Raw genomic sequence first — 14,490 nt, forward strand, 5'->3', positions numbered from 1 at the left:
CTATGGGGGGGCTCATATTAAGCAGCCCGGTAACTTGAGACGCGAACTAGTCTGATTGAAGTTTCCTCCTTTCTACAGAAGTTCTTCCATGCAATAAAGAAAAAAAAATTCGGCTCGTTGGTCTAGGGGTATGATTCTCGCTTAGGGTGCGAGAGGTCCCGGGCTCAAATCCCGGACGAGCCCGTTTTTTTTTCTTTAGCCACCAAATGCATTCCATGAAACTAAATGGCCAACACACAGTGTCGTCCTCGGCTCGTTGGTCTCGGGGTATGATTCTCGCTTAGGGTGCGAGAGGTCCCGGGTTCAAATCCCGGACGAGCCCGTCTTTTTTTTTCTTTGCCACCAAATGCATTCCATGAAACTAAATGGCCAACACACGGCGTCGTCCTCGGCTCGTTGGTCTAGGGGTATGATTCTCGCTTAGGGTGCGAGAGGTCCCGGGTTCAAATCCCGGACGAGCCCGTCTTTTTTTTTTCTTTAGCCACCAAATGCATTCCATGAAACTAAATGGTCAACACACCGCGTCGTCCTCGGCTCGTTGGACCACGACAGTGTCGTATGTACATAGCGTTTTGTGTGTTTTTTGTTGAGTGTTTGTTGTTTAAATGTTATGGGTCAAAGCCAGGCAATAAAGAAAAAAAGTTCAGGGGTATGATTCTCGCTTAGGGTGCGAGAGGTCCCGGGTTCAAATCCCGGTCGAGCCCGTCTTTTTTTCTTTAGCCACCAAATGCATTCCATGAAACTAAATGGCCAACACACGGCGTCGTCCTCGGATCGTTGGTCTAGGGACATTCTACTTCCGGCCACCGCGCGTGACGGACGCAGAATCATGAGCTCCGGCGGAGCGGCGACGGCGGCCCTTGCTGGCCGCGGAAACAGGATCACCGATATCGACGACACGGATCATCAGCTGATACTGCCTCAACTGCCAACAGGAAGCATCGTTTTGAACACCGTGTTTTTGCACGGCGACGTGCGAGCGAGGCCCTACCGGGTCGAAGATTTTAGGGATGCTCTCGTGCCTACCGGTTTGCTGCCGGACGTGGTGGCCCTGGGAGCCTACCAGGTCAACCACGTGTGGGCAGTCACCCTGAACGGCTCGGAGGCTACAAGGCGGCTGCTGGCCTTTAAGGAACTGAAGGTGAAGAACCGTCGCTGCGTCATCATCGACCCGCAGGATCATCAGGTGAGGCTTAGGCGTCACTGGCTGCTGCACGGCGTGGCCGACGAGGATGTGCGGAGCGCACTAGCGGCGTTCGGGACTGTCATGGACGTTAGCACAGAGCGGTGGCGTGTGCAAGGTATGAGCGACAAGGGTTCCATGACGAGGACGGTCGTCCTGAAGCTCAAGAAGGGCACGACAGTTGAAGATTTTCCGCATCAAATACGGGTGGGAGGATAACTGGCCTTAGTCGTGGCACCCGGTCGTCCGATGCAGTGCTTGCGCTGTCACGGCACTGCCCACGTCCGAAGAGAGTGCAAGGTGCCGCGCTGCTCGAACTGCCGGCGTTTCGGACACGAGGACTCCCAGTGCGTCCGCACGTATGCCTCAGCAATGGGCCCGGGGGAAAGCGATGAAGCCGAGCACTTAATGGACGCGACCGTGGCAGAGGACGCGGCGAAGGGAACTGGCGAGCCGCTGCCTACCGCTGCGGCAGAGCAAGCAGCCCTCGCTGGTGAACCGCAGGACACCAGCGCGGAACGTCCGAGTGAACCGTCACCTGGTCCACCACTGGTGCAGCAGAGTGTCGACAAAAGCGGAGCGAGTACTCATGCACTGCCGTCTCTATCGTCTAAGGGCCAGGAACCGCCAGCCAGTGACGCTCCCGTTACAACGGGTACTGGGACTGCAACGAAACGCCCCCACGAAGTCTCCGGAAACCACGACGACCAGGAACTCGCTAGCAGCGTTGACGAGCCGCCAGTGAAAGCGGTGCAAGGACGGCGGGCTACCTTCAAGCCACGGCCAAACGTCAACGCGGAAAGAAAGCCTGCCGACAAGCCACCGCCGTCGAGAAGCGAGAGCAGACAACCGGACGGCCCCGGAGGCGTCTAGCGGTACGCTAGATGCTAAAGGTGAGCACCATGCTCCGGGCCTCCCCCCTACTGCGAACCGAAATGGCTCCTGAACCAGCCCTCTGTGTAGCTACGTTGAATGTCAGAGGTTTAGGGCAGAAACGAAAACAAAGTCAATTGTATCGGCTGGTAACAGAAAATGACAATGACATTTTCGCCGTCCAGGAGAGCAAAGTCGAGGGAGAGGGGGAGACCGGGAGCATGGTGCAGCGTTTCACAGCAACGTACTACGCCGTAGTTAGCCACGCTGTAGGACTGTCAGCAGGATGTGTACTCTTTTCGAAAAAGTTGCCCGGTCTTACTGTTCAAAGCATCATGTCATGCCCGTCTGGGAGATTAATAGTGTGTGATTTCCTTTTCTGTAACGCGGAATATCGAGTGATTTGTGTGTACGCGCCGAACACATTGGAGGAAAGACAATTTTTTTTTTGCTTATGTTAGGCAGTACATGATGCCTGAGAAACGCCTCATTATTATGAGGGTCTTTAACTGCGTACTGAGTTCTGCGGACAAAACCAGCTGCATAGCTTTTCGTGACAGGAGTACGGACTTATTAGCTGAGGTCGTTGCCGAAGCGGAATTAGCAGATGTGGCTGAATGCCTACAGAGCGCATGCGCGGTAAAGTACACTCATTTCCAGGGTTCTAGCCACGCACGCCTGGATGGCATATACGTTGCCCTGGATATGATCCCGATGTGCCGTAGCTACGATGTTGTACCAATATGTTTTACTGATCACTGCCTCGTTAAATGCGCAATAGGAACAAAGAAACAACTGAAACACATTGTATGGGACATGTGGAAAATGAAATCTATGCTACTTGGCGACGAACAATTTGTAACAAAAGCATTAGAAGAAATTAGCAGAATAAAACCAAACACTAGCCTTAATCTGGGTCAGCAGTGGGAACTATGCAAGCAGCAGATTAAAGTCACAGCAATTGACAGGGCCAGTGCGATTCGTTTCCAAGAAAAAATGAAGGAAACCGAGCTGCGCACAATATTGGAGAAACTGATAGCAGAGGAGTGCAAAACGCCCGGCATTTTCAAAGATATCAGGAATGTAAAGCAGAAACTGCAGTTGATCGAAGAAGAGCGCTATCGCGGTGCGCTGGTGCGGGCACGAACAAATTCACTGGAAGCAGGCGAGGTACCTACGAAGCGGGCTTTAGGGATTGAAAAGACAAACGCCCGACGAAACCACATAGCCGAGATAGAGCGGAATGGCGTCGTGGTGAATGATAACGAGGGCATTCGGCGCCAGTTTTCTGAGCATTATCAGGCGCTATTTGCGTTTCATCATGCCGACATGGACGGATTTAAAAAGACATTTCTTGGCCATATGCCGCGACTGGACGATGAGATAAGAGAATTCTTGGAGCGACCAATAAGTGAAAGTGAAGTGTGCCTAGCAATTGAAAACTTAAACGACGGAAAGTCGCCTGGGCCCGATGGCTTATCCGCCTCGTTTTATAAGTTTTTCAAAGAAAAGCTGGCTGCAGTGCTCACGGCAGTGTTCAATGAGGCGTACCACATGAAAGTTTTACCGCAGTCTTATAGTACGTCACACACTGTTCTTATACCTAAGACTGATGCCGCAGAAAAACTTAGACTGGTGACATATAACAGACCAATCTCTTTAACTAATGTTGACTACAAAATTTTAATGAAAGTTTTAGCGAGAAGACTCCAAACAGTGATTAAAGACCTAGTAGGCTGCCACCAGACATGTGGAATCAGGGGCAGGTCTATAGTGACTAACATACATAAGATGCGGTGCGTGCTTGAGTGCTGTGACATCATGAAAGCTTGTGTCGCTGTGCTGCAGCTCGACCTAGAGAAGGCCTTTGACTGTGTCCCACATGTTATTTTGTTCGCTATTCTCGATCATATTAATGTCGGTTCGATTATCAAAGATGGAGTGGCCATGGCGTACAGGAATTGCACCACGCAGCTTATCATAAACAAGAGTCTGGGGGCCCCCATTGCCGTGCGGCGTTCTGTACGCCAGGGTTGCCCACTCAGTCCACTTTTATTTTGTCTTTACATTGAAACACTGTGCTTGGCTATTATCCAGAATGATTCGATTCGCGGGTTTCAACAGCAAGCTTCTGAAGTAAAGCTCTTAGCATATGCCGATGATGTCGCCGTATGCTGCATCGACCAAGGAAGTATTACAGCAACGGTTGGAGTAGTGAAGTGTTTCCGGGATCTCACGGGCAGTTTAATTAACTTGGGTAAATGCCTGGGATTCTGGCATGGAGAATGGCCGACAACCCCAGACACATTTGCTAGCGTGACGTGGGTGAACACCCCAGCGAAGTACCTAGGTGTCCCTCTGGAATGCTACAAAAACAATGACGACCTCTGGCTAAGCCAGCTGCACGAAACGCGAGAAAAAGCAGACAGGTGGAAGGGGGTTCCCCTTTCTTTCTTCGCCAGGGCCACAGTGTGCAATATTTTTTTTGTAAGTAAGTTGTGGTATTTGATGCAGGTACTGCACTGCTCGCGGCTGAATGTGCAAACGCTACACAGAGTGTTCGCCACCTTTATATGGGCATCGCAATGGGAAAGGTGTAGTCAACGAACTTGTTCAGAAGGGTGAAAGACGGCGGTCTTAGCCTGTCGCATCTCTTTGTGCGACAGCTCTTTAATAGGTTTATGTTTTTTCGTCACACGAGCGATCCTTTTTTACGCACAGTGTGCCAAGTCAGATTAAGAGGTGCGTTGCCTAGTTTTGTTGTTGGCACAAATGTGATGCATGGATCCATTTCAGGTTTTTTCAAGGAGGTCGTGACTAGTGTACGATTCTTGTCGGCGCGTTTTTCGATTGATTATCTTTCTTCAGTGAAAAGAACAACACTGTACAAAGATGTGTGTGACAGCATTTTTCCGGAACCATTGTACAGAGCCTTGCATAGTGGAGAACCCGGTCAGAATGTTTTAAAAAGGGTAAAAAAAAATGCAGGTGACGCCTGGAATGAAATTCTTTTTCTTCAAGCTACACACTGAAACACTGCCAGTAAAGAAATTCCTAGAGCAACGGGGCTTTTTCTTACCGTGGGGAGCTGACTGTATGATATGCAAACAGCCCGAAACTATAGATCATGTTTTTCTGCATTGCTGGGAAGGTGTGTACTTTTGGGATGTTCTGCAGCGAACGGTCAAAAAAGATTTTCCACTGGACCCACACGGCATTAGATACCTCAATAAACAATGAAGACGGAATTCCATTCGACCTCATAATGCTGGCCGGACTCCACTCTGTATGGCGCTCCCGCATGGCCGGTTTCCATTGTGATCCGGATGCGAGGCCCGCACGGATGTATTTTCGCGAGAGTATAGCGAGATTTGTTGAAGTGCAGAAGTCGCTTGAGCCTGTACCACAGTGGCTGCCGAGAGTAGAAGCCTTGACAGCGCTGAAAGAATTTTAATATGACAACGTCAATACAAAGCTGACTGCTGCGGCATTTTTGTCTGCCTTATTTTTTGTTTCTATTTCTGTGTACCATCATGTGTTACTGCGCATTGTCGGAGATCGGCAATGAAGAAAAAAAAAGATCGTTGGTCTAGGGCTATGATTCTCGCTTAGGGTGCGAGAGGTCCCGGGTTCAAATCCCGGACGAGCCCGTCTTTTTTTCTTTAGCCACCTAATGCATTACATGAAACTAAATGGCCAACACACGGCGTCGTCCTCGGCTCGTTGGTCTAGGGGTATGATTCTCGCTTAGGGTGCGAGAGGTCCCGGGTTCAAATCCCGGACGAGCCCGTCTTTTTTTCTTTAGCCACCAAATGCATTCCATGAAACTAAATGGCCAACACACGGCGTCGTCCTCGGCTCGTTGGTCTAGGGGTGTGATTCTCGCTTAGGGTGCGAGAGGTCCCGGGTTCAAATCCCGGACGAGCCCGTCTTTTTTTCTTTAGCCACCAAATGCATTCCATGAAACTAAATGGCCAACACACGGCTCGTTAGGACTGATGCTTGGGCGAGTTGGTATGCCATGTTCAAGAAGAACAGCGCGAAAAGACAAGGACCACAGGATGATACACAAAGACAAGCGCTGACTTTCAACTAAAGATTTATTGCTCGGAACGTGGTAATAGTGATCTGTTGCTCGCACAAAAGGACAGAAGGCTCCAACGACAATTAGAAGGGTCAAAAGCCTTGCGCTGTTTTCGGTTTGTTGACGATTTCTTTGTTCTGTTGGACACCGATGTCCACAATTTTGAACCAGTCAAGCAAGAGATTCAAGATATTTTTGTCCAGTACCTTCATCCATTCATGTTGACTTCCGAAGTTCCTGAAAATAATACGATTAGATTTCTTGATCTTAGACTCAGCTTTACGCCGAATCATACCTGCTGGTCGTTTGAACCGCGAAGCAACAAGCCTCTACTTCCATTCGCATCGTCGCATTCCAAGCTAGTTAAACGTGCCGTGGCTAAGTCATGCTATTACAACGCTCTAAATAAATCTTGCATTCATGCTCAACAAGACAGTTTCAACCAGCAAACTGATCGCCTTGTAAAGGCAGGATATCCCAAGCAACTGCTCGTGTCCGTTTCTGAATCGATGCTCGCAAGTTTAAGCAAAAACAACAAGAATGATCTGAGAGAGTCTGCCAAGGAAAAAGAAAAAACAACAGTTGTTCCTTACATTCATAAATTTTCCCATAAGCTAAAAAAGATAGGCAACCGAGCTCAAGTAAGAGTTGTTTTTTCGGCTCCCGAAAAGCTTGGGAAATTGTGTAAACGAGTTAATGATGAATTCACGCCAAAAAAGTGTTCCATATAGAATGAAAATAAGTTTGTTGCATGCCAAGAAGGTGTCATTTATTCTATTCCACTTTCGTGCGGGAAACAGTATGTTGGCCAGACGGGCAGATGTGTGAACGAGCGCCTAAGAGAACATAATAACACTGTTTATAATACTGTTAAAGGGCACCTCGGCATCCACTGCCGAGACTGCGAAAGCAAAACGTGCCAACCAGTCTTCCAACAAACAAAAGTGTTAAGTAGACACCCCAATACGCTGACTCGAGAAATCATTGAAGCTGCTGAAATCGCCCGGCTAAATGACGCATGTATCAGTAGTCCCTCCTTATCTTTGTCAAAGAAAGAATTAGAATTTCTATCTGCAAGGAAGTAATGCTGCTGTATCTGTTTGGTATTTTTTGTGTGCGTGGACAAGTGTGTATCACTCCTATTTGTTCTTTTTGTTGCTTAGAGCCTGATGTATTTATTACCACGTTCCGAGCAATAAATGTTTAGTTGAAAGTCAGCGCTTGTCTTTGTGTATCATCCTGTGGTCCTTGTCTTTTCGCGCTGTTCTTCTTGAACAACACACGGCGTCGTCCTCGGCTCGTTGGTCTAGGGTTATGATTCTCGCTTAGGGTGCGAGAGGTCCCGGGTTCAAATCCCGGACGAGCCCGTCTTTTTTTTCTTTAGCCACCAAATGCATTCCATGAAACTAAAGGGCCAACACACGGCGTCGTCCTCGGCTCGTTGGTCTAGGGTTATGATTCTCGCTTAGGGTGCGAGAGGTCCCGGGTTGAAATCCCGGACGAGCCCGTCCTTTTTTTTCTTTAGCCACCAAATGCATTCCATGAAATTAAATGGCCAACACACGGCGTTCGTCCTCGGCTCGTTGGGCTAGGGTTATGATTCTCGCTTAGGGTGCGAGAGGTCCCGGGTTCAAATCCCGGACGAGCCCGTCTTTTTTTCTTTAGCCACCAAATGCATTCCATGAAACTAAATGGCGAACAGACGGCGTCGTCCTCGGCTCGTTGGTCTAGGGTTATGATTCTCGCTTAGGGTGCGAGAGGTCCCGGGTTGAAATCCCGGACGAGCCCGTCTTTTTTTTTTCTTTAGCCACCAAATGCATTCCATGAAACTAAATGGCCAACACACGGCGTCGTCCTCGGCTCGTTGGTCTAGGGGTATGAATCTCGCTTAGGGTGCGAGAGGTCCCGGGTTCAAATCCTGGAGAGCCCGTCTTTTTTTCTTTAGCCACCAAATGCATTCCATGACTAAATGGCCAACACACGGCGTCGTCCTCGGCTCGTTGGTCTAGGGGTATGAATCTCGCTTAGGGTGCGAGAGGTCCCGGGTTCAAATCCTGGAGAGCCCGTCTTTTTTTCTTTAGCCACCAAATGCATTCCATGAAACTAAATGGCCAACAAACGGCGTCGTCCTCGGATCGTAGGTCTAGGATTCGACTTCCGGCCACCGAGCGTGACGGACGTGCGATGACGGGCTCCGTTGGAGCAGCTACAGCGGCCATGTCTGGCCGCGGAAGCAGGGCTTTTGCCTCGGATGAAGAGTATCAGGTGATTCTGCCTACCCTTCCTACAGGACGTGTTGTGTTAAACAGTTTTTTTGCACGCTGACGTGCGGGCCCGTCCTTATCGGGTCGAAGATTTCAGGGATGCGCTGGCTCAGCTGATGCTGCTCCCCGAGGTTATCGCCTTGGGGGCGTATCGCATGAGCCATGTATGGGCTGTTACTTTCGCGAGTGTTGAGGCGGTGACGAAAATTCTTTCTGCCGGAGAACTGAAAGTCAAGGACCGCCGCTGTCTCGTCATCGACCCGGCAAACCAGGACGTCCGCGTCAAGCTGCACTGGCAGCTGCACAACGTGCCCGACGACGACGTCAGGGTAGCCTTTGCTCCGCACGGCAAGGTGAGCGAAGTCACCAAGGAGCGGTGGCGCGTCCAGGGTGTCGCCAGCAAGGGGTCGACGACACGCTTGGTTTCATTGAAAATGAATCCTGGCGTGAAGCTGGAAGACCTCCCTCACGAAGTCAGGGTTGGCGATGAGTTGGCTCTCGTGGTTGTACCGGGCAGAGCTCCGCTGTGTCTGCGCTGCCACGGTACTGGGCACATTCGCCGTGAGTGCAAGGTTCCACGATGCGGCGTCTGTCGTCGCTACGGGCACGAAGAATGCAGCTGCGTACGCACGTACGCGAGTGCTGCCGTCCCAGTCAACACTGACATTTCGTCCGAGCTTGTCATGGACGAGGCTGACGCTGAAGACGCTGCAGCAGAGGCAGGGGACAGGGTGGAGAAGGAGAAATCCACAGCTGTGTCCCCTCCGGAAACATCCACAAGCGTAGAGGAGCCCCACAGTAAGCGGCAGCAACAGGTAGCGCAGCCTGCAGAAGTTAAGGCGCCAACGGACAAAGCCTTGAGCAGTGGGGCGTCAGCTCCCGTCGTTCCCAGCATGGTGACAGCATGGAAATGTCAGATGCGTCAACCAGCAACCAAGCAGGGAAGCGACCGCACGAGCACAGTGCGAATGAAGAGCCCGAAGTGAGCGAAAGCGACGAGCCACCTCAGAAGGCTGTTGGTGTTAAACCGCGGCCGAATGTACAGGCCGATCAACGAGTGGCGGCTAAGCCGCCGCCTTAGTTGAAGTGAGTGCGCTGTGAGTGGTTCCTGTGGACGTGAGATGTCCTTTTTCCTTGACGGACTGCATAGGCTGATTTTCCAGTCCATACGCATGAGGCACTTTTGCAAGAGACGTTGGATTACCGCTACCGCACCCAGCGAGCACCTTAGACTACGCAAGTCACCCGCACCGTCGCCTCGTGTCCCGAGGTATGCACCATATGGCTCCTGTACCTAACCCAGATGGTTTCTAAACCTCTTAGAGCGTTGCGCATTGCAACAATTATTGTCAGGGGACTGGCTTCCAAGAAACGTCAGTACCAGCTAAGCCGGCTGTTCCTTGATAATGACCTAGACATAATAGCCGTACAGGAGACGAAAGTCGAAAGAGAGGAACAGGCGGACCGTATGGTGCAGCCTTTTACGGCACGCTACAATGTTTGTGTGTGCCATTCTTCTGGCACATCGGGCGGTTGTGCTGTATGTATTAAGAATTCTCTGGGGATTGTCGAGCAGAATTTAACTGTGTGTGTCAAACTGGCCGTTTGGTTGTAGTTTATTTTTTTTATTGCAATTTGCTATGGAGGGTCATATGCGTGTATGCCACTAACAGCAAGAACGAGCGCAAGGATTTTTTTGAGCGCCTTGAACAATATCTGTGCTGTGAGCGGTTAATTGTGCTTTTGGGTGACTTTAACTGCGTGTGTAAAGCAGAGGATAGAATTACAAAAAGACTCCTTCTTGACAAAGGTGCGGAATTGTTGAATTCGATTGTGCAAGAAAATGGTTTAGATAATGTTGCTGAAGTTCTTTCGGTAGCGCCGCATTTTACTCACTTCCAGGGTGAAAGTCACGCGAGACTTGACAGAGCGTATGTGTCGCTTCATCTGATTCCTTTGTGCAACAGCTACGAGGTGAAACACGTCATTTACCGACCACAGCTTAGTTACGTTTACCCTGGGGAAAAAAGACAAGAAATCTCGTTTCTCGTGGGACCTGTGGAAGTTTAACGCACAGTTACTCGAGGATGAACGCTATGGCATTAAAGTTAATGAATGCATTAAAGCATTGCTATCAGCAGAGTCTGGGTACTGGGTAATTAGGTGGGAAGATTTCAAACAGCAAGTGAAAATAAACGCGATTCAAAGGGCAAGCATTATATGCCACGATAAACGTGTTATAGAAAAAGAACTACATTGGCAACTTGCTCGTAAGCCTGGAAAGTTCCCAGCCGGGAAGATATAAGAAATAAGTGATACACAAAGTAAACTTGAGATTATCGAAAAAGACAAGAGTACAGCTGCCGTGATACGGGCCCGTGCTGAACGTCTCTGGCTTGACCAAGTACCTACTGAACGCTCGCTTAGTGATGAAAAGAAGTATGCGACTCAGATATAAGTAAGGCAAATCAGGTACAGAAACGCGGTAACGAATGATAGCAAAGTGATTCAGTTTGCGTTTGTTGAGCAGTACCGGGAATTGCTTGGGCGGCGACGGCTTGTCCCGTATGCCAAAGCTAAGAGACGAAATAAAACAAGGGCTGGAGGTACCAATCTAAGCGAAGTGGGAAGAGCAATCGAAGAGCTGAGTGTCGGAAAATCTCCCGGTCCTGACGGCCTAGATAGTGATTTTTATAAGAGGTTCAAAGCCGAGCTCACCCGAGCTCTCCACTGCGTCTTCACTGAAATTTATAAAACAAAGAAAATGCCACCATCATTTAAAACAGCACACGTGGTTTTAATACCCAAGAGTGAGCACCGGGCTAAACTGCTTTCCGTTGGGGCTAATCGGCCGATAAGCCAAACCAACGTTAACTATAAAGTGTTTATGATGATTCGTGCCAACAGACTGCAAAAGGTTATAAAGGACTTTGTAGGGCCCCAGCAAACGTGCGGTATTAAAGGTCGCACCATTGGAACAAACGTGCACATTGCTAGAACTGTTCTTGAATGTTGCGATGCCTTCGGGGGCCGAGTTGCCGTGACGCAGCTTGACCTTGCAAATGCCTTCGATCGAGTGTCGCGCGAAATTCTTTTAGCCATTCTAGAATATGCCAACGTAGGCTCTGTGATAATACAAGGTGTACAGATGGCGTACGAAAACTGTGCTACCCGTATTATAGTGAACAAACAGCTGACTGAACCTGTGCCAGTGCGTTCTTCGGTCAGGCAGGGTTGCCCGCTCTCGCGTCTGCTCTTTGCGATCTACCTTGAGCCTTTTCTGTTATCACTGTTACACAATGATGGGATCTGCGGTTTCACTCTTCTGTCGGCGCAAGTAAATGTGCTTGCTTACGCTGATGATATTGCTGTTTTTTGCGCTGATCAAGAAAGCGTTAAAGAAGTTGTGAAAGTTGCGGGGGAATATTGCAAAAAGACAGTCCAAAATTAACTTGGATAAGTGCATAGGTTTTTGGCACGGTGATTGGGACAGCACACCTGCCGTGTTTGCTAACATGAAATGGATGACCTCCCCTGCGAAGTACTTGGGGGTACCCTGGGAGCACTATAAAAGCAGTACGGAATTGTGGGGTGAGATAGCGCAGAGTGCAAGGAAAAAAGCGGATGGATGGAAAGGACGTGACCTTTCTGTTTTCGCGCGCGCAAGTGTGTGCAATGTATTTTTAATAGCCAGAATTTGGTATTTATTGCAGTTCGTGCTCATTACCCGAACAAATCTGCAGAAGCTGCATAGAGTGTTTGCTGTTTTTATTTGGAGCTCAAATTGGGAGCGAACAAGTCGAGTTAATCTGTTCCTTCCGCTCAAAAGGGGCGGCCTTGGTCTTTCTAATTTGTTTCTGAAACAAGTCTCAAGATTTTTGTTTCTACGTGATCAAACCGATCCTTTGTTGCGCACAATGTTGCAGGTGCGCTTAGGCAATGTGTTGCCGGAATTTGTTGTGTCCAGTTTCCCGGCCACGAATCGTGCTGTAACAGGTTTTTGGCGTGAAGTTGTGGCTGCCTTTCGCACTTGGAGCGCTCACTTTTCGACATAGTATCTAAGTGCTGCACCCAGGAAAAAACTGTACAAAGATTTGCTAGATATCTTTATACCTACTCCCTTATACCGATCCTTTTACTGCGGAGGCCCAGGCAAAGATGTGCTAAAGCGAGTTAAGAAGATGCCGGTAAGACCGACTGTCAAATCCTTTTTCTTTAAACTTCATGCTGGTACCCTTCCGGTGAAAACGTGGCTAAACGATAAAGGCATTTTTGTCCCATGGACCATCGACTGCATACTCTGCAAAAAAAAAAAAAAACCCCGGACCATCGAGCATGTGTTTATTGACTGCCGCGACCCGGTTTTCCACCGGGACATCTTGCAAAGAACATTAAAGAAAGAACTACCTGTAACTCCTTACGGCATCCGGTTTCTACCTGTAGAAAGTGAGGAAGCTCCATACGACAGGTTTATGCTACTGGGCCTCCACAGCATCTGGAAAACGAGAATGGCGGCCAGGCACGCAGAGGCAAATGTGCAACCAGTGAGGGAAAACTTTATAGAAAGTGCAGTTTTCCTGAGAGATGTTCTCCGCAGTCAACCCCAGCCGCCGGACTGGGTGGCAGTTATGGATGAATTGATTGATATGAAAATGTTTTAACCCATCGTCTAGGCCAATGTTTTTTATTCCTGCGTATGTATTGTTCATTTTATTCCTGCGTATGTATTGTTCACCGGCAATAAAGAAAAAAAAAATCGGCTCGTTGGTCTAGGGGTATGATTCTCGCTTAGGGTGCGAGAGGTCCCGGGTTCAAATCCCGGACGAGCCCGTCTTTTTTTTCTTTAGCCACCAAATGCATCCCATGACACTGAATGGCCAACATAGGCTTCGTCCTCGGCTCGTTGGTCTAGGGGTATGATTCTCGCGTAGGGTGCGAGAGGTCCAGGGCTCAAATCCCGGACGAGCCCGTCTTTTTTCTTTAGCCACCAAATGCATCCCATGACACTGTATGGCCAACATAGGCGTCGTCCTCGGCTCGTTGGTCTAGGGGTATGATTCTCGCTTAGGGTGCGAGAGGTCCCGGGTTCAAATCCCGGACGAGCCCGTCTTTTTTTTCTTTAGCCACCAAATGCATCCCATGACACTGAATGGCCAACATAGGCTTCGTCCTCGGCTCGTTGGTCTAGGGGTATGATTCTCGCGTAGGGTGCGAGAGGTTCAGGGTTCAAATCCCGGACGAGCCCGTCTTTTTTCTTTAGCCACCAAATGCATCCCATGACACTGAATGGCCAACATAAGGCGTCGTCCTCGGCTCGTTGGTCTAGGGGTATGATTCTCGCATAGCCCGTCTTCTTTTTCTTTAGCCATCCCATGACACTAAATGGCCAACACACGGCGTAGTGCTCGGCTCGTTGGTTTCATTCTACTTCCGGCTACCGTTCGGTGCCGACGCAGGATCATGAGCTCCGGCGGAGCGGCGATAGCGACCGTTGCGGGCCGCGGAAACAGGATTGAAGATAAAGAAGACCAAGACTACGAAGTTATTTTGCCTACGTTGCCTACCGGTCGTGTTGTGTTCAACACCGTTTTTTTTTTTGCATGACGACGTACGAGTTAGGCCCTACAGGGTCGAGGATTTTCGCGACGCCCTAGCCAACGCCGGTGCGCTCCCCGATGTTGTGGCGTTGGGGGCGTATCAGGTCAACCATGTTTGGTCGGTCACGCTCAACAGTATCGAAGCAACGAAGCTGGCAGCGTTCAAGGAACTGGAAGTTAAAGGACGGCGCTGCATTATCATCGGTCCTGCCGACCAACAGGTGAAAATACGGCTGCACTGGATGCTGCACGATGTAGCCGACGACGACATTCGGACGGCACTTGCGGCATTTGGGAACGTAACGGAGGTGACCCGGGAGCACTGGCGTGTTTCAGGCGTCAAGGAGAAGGGGCCTACAGCCAGGACCGTTCTCCTGAAACTGAAACCCGGCATGACGGTTGACGACCCGCCACACCAGTTACGCGTCGCCGGGGAGCTCGTCCTTGTTGTGGTGCCTGGGCGGCCTATGCAGTGCCTACAGTGCCGTG

General features: G+C 49.8%; 9 non-coding genes and 1 pseudogene across 9 annotated transcripts; all 10 read left to right on the forward strand.

The window, feature by feature from the left end:
* The first annotated feature begins 111 nt into the window (after nucleotides 1–111).
* On the forward strand, nucleotides 112–183 carry TRNAP-AGG (transfer RNA proline (anticodon AGG)). Its single transcript has one exon. It is a non-coding gene; the product is annotated as a tRNA-Pro (tRNA).
* A 67-nt stretch (nucleotides 184–250) lies between these two features.
* On the forward strand, nucleotides 251–322 carry TRNAP-AGG (transfer RNA proline (anticodon AGG)). The gene has a single exon. It is a non-coding gene; the product is annotated as a tRNA-Pro (tRNA).
* Nucleotides 323–390: 68 nt separating this feature from the next.
* Nucleotides 391–462, forward strand: TRNAP-AGG (transfer RNA proline (anticodon AGG)). The gene has a single exon. It is a non-coding gene; the product is annotated as a tRNA-Pro (tRNA).
* Nucleotides 463–488: 26 nt separating this feature from the next.
* On the forward strand, nucleotides 489–2,056 carry LOC144134006 (uncharacterized; annotated as a pseudogene).
* A 3,717-nt stretch (nucleotides 2,057–5,773) lies between these two features.
* On the forward strand, nucleotides 5,774–5,845 carry TRNAP-AGG (transfer RNA proline (anticodon AGG)). Its single transcript has one exon. It is a non-coding gene; the product is annotated as a tRNA-Pro (tRNA).
* A 67-nt stretch (nucleotides 5,846–5,912) lies between these two features.
* On the forward strand, nucleotides 5,913–5,984 carry TRNAP-AGG (transfer RNA proline (anticodon AGG)). Its single transcript has one exon. It is a non-coding gene; the product is annotated as a tRNA-Pro (tRNA).
* A 1,451-nt stretch (nucleotides 5,985–7,435) lies between these two features.
* On the forward strand, nucleotides 7,436–7,507 carry TRNAP-AGG (transfer RNA proline (anticodon AGG)). The gene has a single exon. It is a non-coding gene; the product is annotated as a tRNA-Pro (tRNA).
* A 5,655-nt stretch (nucleotides 7,508–13,162) lies between these two features.
* TRNAP-AGG (transfer RNA proline (anticodon AGG)) lies at nucleotides 13,163–13,234 on the forward strand. Its single transcript has one exon. It is a non-coding gene; the product is annotated as a tRNA-Pro (tRNA).
* Nucleotides 13,235–13,438: 204 nt separating this feature from the next.
* Nucleotides 13,439–13,510, forward strand: TRNAP-AGG (transfer RNA proline (anticodon AGG)). Its single transcript has one exon. It is a non-coding gene; the product is annotated as a tRNA-Pro (tRNA).
* Nucleotides 13,511–13,577: 67 nt separating this feature from the next.
* On the forward strand, nucleotides 13,578–13,649 carry TRNAP-AGG (transfer RNA proline (anticodon AGG)). The gene has a single exon. It is a non-coding gene; the product is annotated as a tRNA-Pro (tRNA).
* Nucleotides 13,650–14,490: the final 841 nt, after the last annotated feature.

Source organism: Amblyomma americanum, chromosome 5 (assembly GCF_052857255.1).
Source record: "Amblyomma americanum isolate KBUSLIRL-KWMA chromosome 5, ASM5285725v1, whole genome shotgun sequence".
NCBI classification, from domain to species: domain Eukaryota; kingdom Metazoa; phylum Arthropoda; class Arachnida; order Ixodida; family Ixodidae; genus Amblyomma; species Amblyomma americanum.